Source organism: Molothrus ater, chromosome 26 (assembly GCF_012460135.2).
Source record: "Molothrus ater isolate BHLD 08-10-18 breed brown headed cowbird chromosome 26, BPBGC_Mater_1.1, whole genome shotgun sequence".
Lineage (NCBI taxonomy): Eukaryota > Metazoa > Chordata > Aves > Passeriformes > Icteridae > Molothrus > Molothrus ater.
In genome coordinates this window covers 3,136,541-3,143,301 of record NC_050503.2, presented here as the reverse complement: position 1 = coordinate 3,143,301, position 6,761 = coordinate 3,136,541, and positions in this window count along the sequence as shown.

Sequence of the window (6,761 nt, the reverse complement as noted above, 5' to 3'; positions counted from 1 at the left end):
GGCCCTGCTGCTGAACCAAATAGAAGCAACTGTGATGTTTTCACCCCACAGACACTTTTGGCTGGCTGGGTGTGTGGTGTTTCACCCCACAGACACTTTTGGCTGCTGGGTGTGTGGTGTTTCACCCCACAGACACTTTTGCTTGCCTGGGTGTGTGGTGTTTCCACCCCACAGACACTTTTGGCTGCTGGGTGTGTGGTGTTTCCACCCCACAGACACTTTTGCTTGCCTGGGTGCTGTAGCTGGGCACTGGGGACAAGTCCAGGCCTGCAGGAGCTCTGGTGGTGCTGGGATGGAGCTTCCCCCATAACAGGGGCTGCTCCTCAGGTTTCCCTCTGCTGGAGAAGCTTTGAGGCAATGGTGAAGGAAAGGAGTCGGTTCTGATGGAGGGTTTGGATCCAGAGTTTTATTCTGGCCTCTGAATCCAGCACCAGCTCCAACAGAACTCCCTGAGCCCGTGGTTGCTGCTCCTTTGAACCCCGGGGAGAGGGGCAGGGAAGGGGCAGGGAGCCACCAAGCAGGGACAGGAGGGGAGGGACAAAGGGACAAAGGACACCTGGATGGCCCAATGCCCCCCAGGGACAGAGGGCATCCTTTGAATCTGCCCAATCACTTCTGGAATGCCAGGACTGACAGACAGTGCTGGGAGGGGAAAGGAGAGGTGACTGACACACCTGGGAGGGAATCATCAGGGGAGGGACCCGAGGTTCTGAGGTAAACCCGTGGCTGCCTGTTTGCAGGTCCCTGGGGCTGCTGCTGGGGATGCCGAGGTGCCAGGGGGATGCCGAGGTGCCAGGGGGATGCTGAGGTGCCAGGGGGATGCTGAGGTGCCAGGGGGACGCTGAGGTGCCAGGGGGATGCTGAGGTCCTGGCTCCTCACACCAGGCTGTTCAAAGTGGTGATGTGTCTTTCTAGAAAAGAAAGGTCTCCTAAGAGAGAGGAAAGGTTGAAAACGAAGGTGGCAGAAGAGCTGCTGGGACAAGCAGTGAAGATGGAGGCGTACTCCAGTGATGGAGAGCAAAGAGCTGCTCTAGAAATGGATCATCATTGCTCTCTCTGTGTCCCCATTGCTCACACAGGTGTCCCCTCTACCTCCTCTGCTTGTAAGTGCAATTTTGGAGCTGGGGTGCCCACTGTCCCCTCACAGCCCTCTGGCACACAGAGCAAACCCCTGCAGGCTGAGGGGCAGCTCATTGCAGGGCTGGGTTTAACACAGGCTCTGCCGTGTCGTTATCACAGAATCACAGAATTAACTAGGCTGGAAAAGACCTTTGAATCTCCTATAATTCTGTCGGTGCCCTGCTTTGGAGGGAAGGTCACTGCGGACAGCGGGGAGGTCCTTGCTGACAGGAAGGGTGGTGTGAAGGCAGAGAGGAAGAAAGTCCAGCTGCCTTTCCTGGATGCAGACTGGGGCTGTGGCAGCCACCCCACTCCAGCTGAGCCTGGCTCTCAGTGCAGGGAGACCTCTGCTTGCCCCACTGAGGGACTGGGAATTTGCACTAGAGAATAGCCTGTAAGGGGCTCTGGGACTCATACTTTTATTAAAGTTTTTATTCTCAGATGGTGCTTCTGAGGTAGCACTGAGTAGTTCTTGATAGTGGTGCTGAAGTGCTGTTACATATTTGCATTTGTTGACCATCTTTGAGTCAGATGGTTTGCACTCCTCACGCTGGCTTCCTCTCTGTTTCCTCCACGTGCCATTCTGGTTTTATTTCAGTGAAAGTGTTATTCTACTTTAGCAACTTTGTCTGTAGAGATTAAAAAGATTATTAAAATGAGAGGCAGGCAAACAACTCTTAGGCACCCTTCTCTGTAGGTTGCTGTTGGATTTCCCTTTTAGGAGAATGCTCTGTGGTGGTTTTTCCTCATGATGTGTTCCCAAATACTCCTGCTCTGCAGAAGCAGTCAGGCAGCAGTCTACTCCAGGTCATGGGAAGGGCACACTAGAATATGAATCATTCAAAGGAACTGCTAATTAGGAGGCCTGTTAAATAGAGGGGAAGTTAAAGAATATCCCTTTCCCTGTGGCAGAGAAAAATGACAAACTACAGAAAGATTGGAGAGAGGCTATTTTATGCTCAAGCTCTAAATGGATCCCACTCTGCAATCAGCTGCAGCAAGCACAGCCTTCCTCAGCAAGGCTTTTCCAGACCGTACAACAGCTTGCGTCTTCCATCTATTTTTGGTTTTTCTCTTGCCCTGGTTTCCATAGTATCTGAATGCTTCATGCTCTTAAATATATCTGACACTTACAGCACCTTGCTGAAGTAGGAGGTACAAAGGGCTTTGCTCTTTGGAGCTGCTGGAGCTGGAATAGCCTGGGGATGTGTGGAAGATGTGGGGTGGAGTCCTGAGTGGAAAATGTGCTTTTCTAGAGGCTGGATTTGTCACTGCTGGCTTAGGCATAGCAGGAGAAAAGAAATCCTCATAAAACTTCTGAAAAAATATTTGAAGGGCTCGGTGGTGTAGTGCTGGGAGCAGGGGTGGAGATGATGAGATCTGGTGATTGCCACGTTCTCCTCTAATCCTCTCTGCTTTCTTCAGGTGCCACATTTCTTTCTCTCAGGTAATGAGAACATGAGGACAACTAGGTTGTGTCCTGAAGCCAGGTTGTTCATGTTGTGAGCTTATTCCTGTGGAATATTTTTAGTATAATATATAATAATATAATTTTAATATGTTTAAATAATACTTTAATATAATATAATAATAATATCTTAATACAGTGCAATGGGGAGTAATGGGAAGATAAAGAATTTACCAAAAATAAAGAGATGAGTGAGAAGCAGATGCTGTAGGGATGACCCCAAGATTCTAGGAATGCTCATTCCTTTTATTTTTAAGTGATACCCAGGTGACAGCATGTGACAGAAATCTCTGTGCTCCAGGAGTGTTTGGGGAGCAGGGGGAGAAGCCAGATCAAATCAGCAGAGCTCAATATCTTTGCTGATTAAAACCAGGTCCAAACTGAACTCAATCAGCTGGATTGAGTGTTGCATGATTGTAGAGCTGAGGAGTTGCCTCTCATTTTTTGGGAAAGGACAGCCCTGTGCCATTCTTTCCTGACCAACTTCCTTTCAAGCTTTGGAAGAAACAGTCTGCACACAACCCAAACTTCTTCCACAAGGTGGTGTGTTTTTATTTGTTTATTTGGGTTTTGTTTTGTTTTCGAAATCAATCCTCATAGAACAGCTGCTTTTGATACCTGCACAAAGATATCTGGAATCTGTGATGGTCACTTTCAGTTCACCCACTGTGACAACTCGGGTCAAAAAAATCCACAGCCCTCAAAACTTAGTTAATTTTTGGGTTCTTGCAAAGTTAAAATGTTAAAACTCCCCATGGCAAGTTATATCCTTTTACACAGGATATTTTTCTTTTAGGCTGGCAGTCTGGCTGCAGAATCTTTTACACCAGACAAGAAGCAATCACATTAGAGGAATAACTTTTATCTCCCTGAGATACTGTCTTATTGCTTGGATATTTCCTGCCAGGGCTGTCTTACCTTGTCCTTTAGCTTTCCGGCCTGGGGAACAAATAGGTAAGGAAAGGCAGATTGTTTAAAGGACCCTTTTTTTTCCCTCCCTCCCTCCCTCCCTCCCTCCCTCCCTCCCTCCCTCCCTCCCTTTTTTTTTTTTTTTTTTTTTTTTTCTGGGCTGTGGTGAGGATTTTCTGCCTTAAATGGTGTCTCCTAGGTGATGTGGAAATTCAGAGCTCCAGCTTGTATTTTCTCCATCCCTCATTGCCTTTAGGAGTGGAAGGACTAGGCAGACACTCCTAAGGCAAAATGTACCTGGCTGCTCCTGCACCCTTTGTTTGAGCCCTTCTCAGATTTGGGCCACTGGACTGGACCTCTCCACCTTTCATCTTAAGCTGCCCCATCTAAATACAAATACTCACATGCCACAAGAAACCAGGCAAGTTCTAGATGTGTGTAAGGGAAACATTTTGGGTGTTTTTCACTAGCAAATATTTCTGCAAAAGAGAAACTTGTTGGGTATACAATGTGGTTTTCTTCTAACAGTTGTTTTTTTGAAGCAGCATCTCAGGTTTAGGCAGAATCTGTTCCCTCACCCTCTGGGAATTGTGCATCTGAGCTCTGCTGTGCTCCTTCTAGCACTCTTGTGTAGACTCCTCCATGACAGATGCAACATGTTTCTTCTCCCTCTGCACAGGTGACCTCTCATTTCCCTTTTTCTCTGTCTTGGTGCTAAGATTCCTTTTATCTTCCCCTTAATCCTGTTACTCTGGTATATAATTCTCTGTCTGGCTCTGTAAACCCCAGGTGCTGATTGACAGCTGTTCTGTTTTTCATTTACCAGCAGAATTTTCATGTCTGTTGTTCTTTACTGCAGTCAGGGTGGTTTTAGTATGTCCATTCATGGACTCCAAAAGAGACTGGATTTATCTTTCCTTCTAAACAGACATTTTCTACCCGAGGCACTGGGTCCCTTGAGCTGTAACAGAAGCCTAGAGCAGCTTTTGCTGCAGCAGCTGATGTGAAAAAGCAAGCAAGGCATGCAAAGGTGCCTGAAAACTTTACTTGCTTAGGTGTGATTCATCCAAGGTGAGGATTGCTGCTGTTGCCATAAAGCTCTCTTGTTTTAAACATTGCCTTATCTGCTTGCAGCTGCTAAAAATGAGAACAGCTTGACTTGCCATAGGCTTCCCAGCTGATGCATCTGTGCCTTCCAAATAGATGGTAGAACCCTGGCAGCCTCTGCAAGATATGTCAACAGAAAGTTTGACCAGTGTGGGGAGATCCTGGGGGAATTTAGGGTGGATTTTAGGGGTGGTAACACCATCAAACACAAGACAGCTCTCCAGCCTTGAGACACCTGCAGCGTCCCTGGGTTCAGACCAGGCTGCAGAAATCTGCAGGCCTTTGTGAGTCCATTTCCATGAAAAGCCTGGATGCAAATCCCAGGCTTTTGCTGGCCTTCAGTGAGTGTTCTGGCAGCTCCACACACAGCTGGGCACGGCAGCCAGTGCTGCAGAGAGCAGGGTGCAGAGAGTGAAGAGGAATCCCAAATCCCTCCAGCTCTGCCTCTCTCATTCTTGCCATGACTTCAGCCTGGGAGCCAGGTGGGTGCTCATACACAACCAGTATATCCATGATAGATAGATAGATAGATAGATAGATAGATAGATAGATAGATAGATAGATAGATAGATAGATAGATAGATAGATAGATAGAAAGAAAGAATATCCATTCTTCCCTCTGCTTTGTAGGATTGGGCTCCCTCCTCTTCTTCCCCTGGTAACACATCCCCCCTTTTCCCTAACCTGCCTTTTCCTGCTGCACATATCTCCTGGTGCAGGGGCCTAGGTAAAATCACACCTGAGAGATGTGGGTAGGGTTTGAGGCTCTGGCATGTGGGAGAGAGGAGGAGGAAGGATGGGACTTGGGGAGCAAGCAGGAGAATGCTGAATTGGGCTGCAGAGGAGCACAGAGCTGTGGCTGCCCTGGTTATGCTGTGCTGTGTGGTAGGGTCACCTCTCCACTCACTGCTGCCCTCCCTGAGCAGGATCCAGGGCAGGAGAGAAGGGAAAGGCAGAAAGCTCTGAGCAGAGACGACACAAGGGGAAGCAAGGCCAGGCTGTGCCTGCACCAGGTCCTTTCACAGGCACAGCCTGGCATGCTCAGAGGAGCTGAGCACCTGACTCTGCCACAGCTCTCTCTGCAAACAACCCAGCCAAACCCCCTCCCTCCTCCCAGTATTCATCCTCAGGGACACTGGGGCAGCATGACAGGCTGAAATGTGTGCTGTGACGACAAAAGCCGTGCACGCTGCTGCGGAGGGAATGCTCTGGAGGAGATGCAGGCAGCGTGTGGCTGTGGGCGGCGGAGCGGGACTGGGCTGCGTCCCTGCAGCTCCCGACGGAGCCTGGGCTGTGCTGCGCCTCAGCGTCAGCCTGGCGTGACAGAGGTGGGGCACAGAGGTGACACAGCCCCGAGGCCACCTGAGCACCGACATCCCCTCAGTGCCTCACAGCATCTGGCAGAGCTGGAAGAAGCGGTGGGAGAGCGACGCAGAGCCTCCCTCACACCATGAGGGAGAGCCGGTCCCCTCAGCAGTAATGGCTGCTTCAACATGGATACACAACCCGCTCCTGGCCATCTGGCACGGTCTGACACAGGAACGGGCATCCTCCACCCAGCCTCAGTGAGGAGGGAGCTGAGCTGCTGGGAAGAAAGGGGACTTTCCCTAGAAAGGCAGGGACAGACAGACAGACAGACAGAGAAAAGCCTGCCCGGGGTTGTAGAGCTGGGGCCGTGTGTGGCTTCCCCTTCCAGCTTAGCCCACTCCAGCCCCTGTGCTCGCTGCTGGGTCACGGCTGCGTTACAAAATTTTCTGCTTTAAATAATCTCTTCGCCTCCAGACCCTTGTGCTGAGGCGCCAGGAAAATGGGCCGAATGCTAATTTCTGACACGGATGTGGAGCGGCTCTGCCTTCGTGGGTGCTCTGAGCTCTCCCTTTCTCCCAGGGCCATCAGCGCTCCTGGGCCCTAAAAACACAGCGGGGACGGGCATGGCGGCGGTCACTGCCGCCTCGTCGCCTTCACCACCCTCTTGTTCCAGCCGGTCCTGAGCGACCCTCCCGGGCCGCTCCCGGGGGTCTCCGGTGCCGTCCCCGCTGCCCCAGGCTCGTGCGGGGCCGCGGCGGCGCGGGGCCCGGCAGGGGGCGCTGTGGCGCGGCTCTTTGTGGCGCCGCGGCGGCGGCGCTGGCGGCGGGGCCGTTCCCGCCGCGCTGCCTCC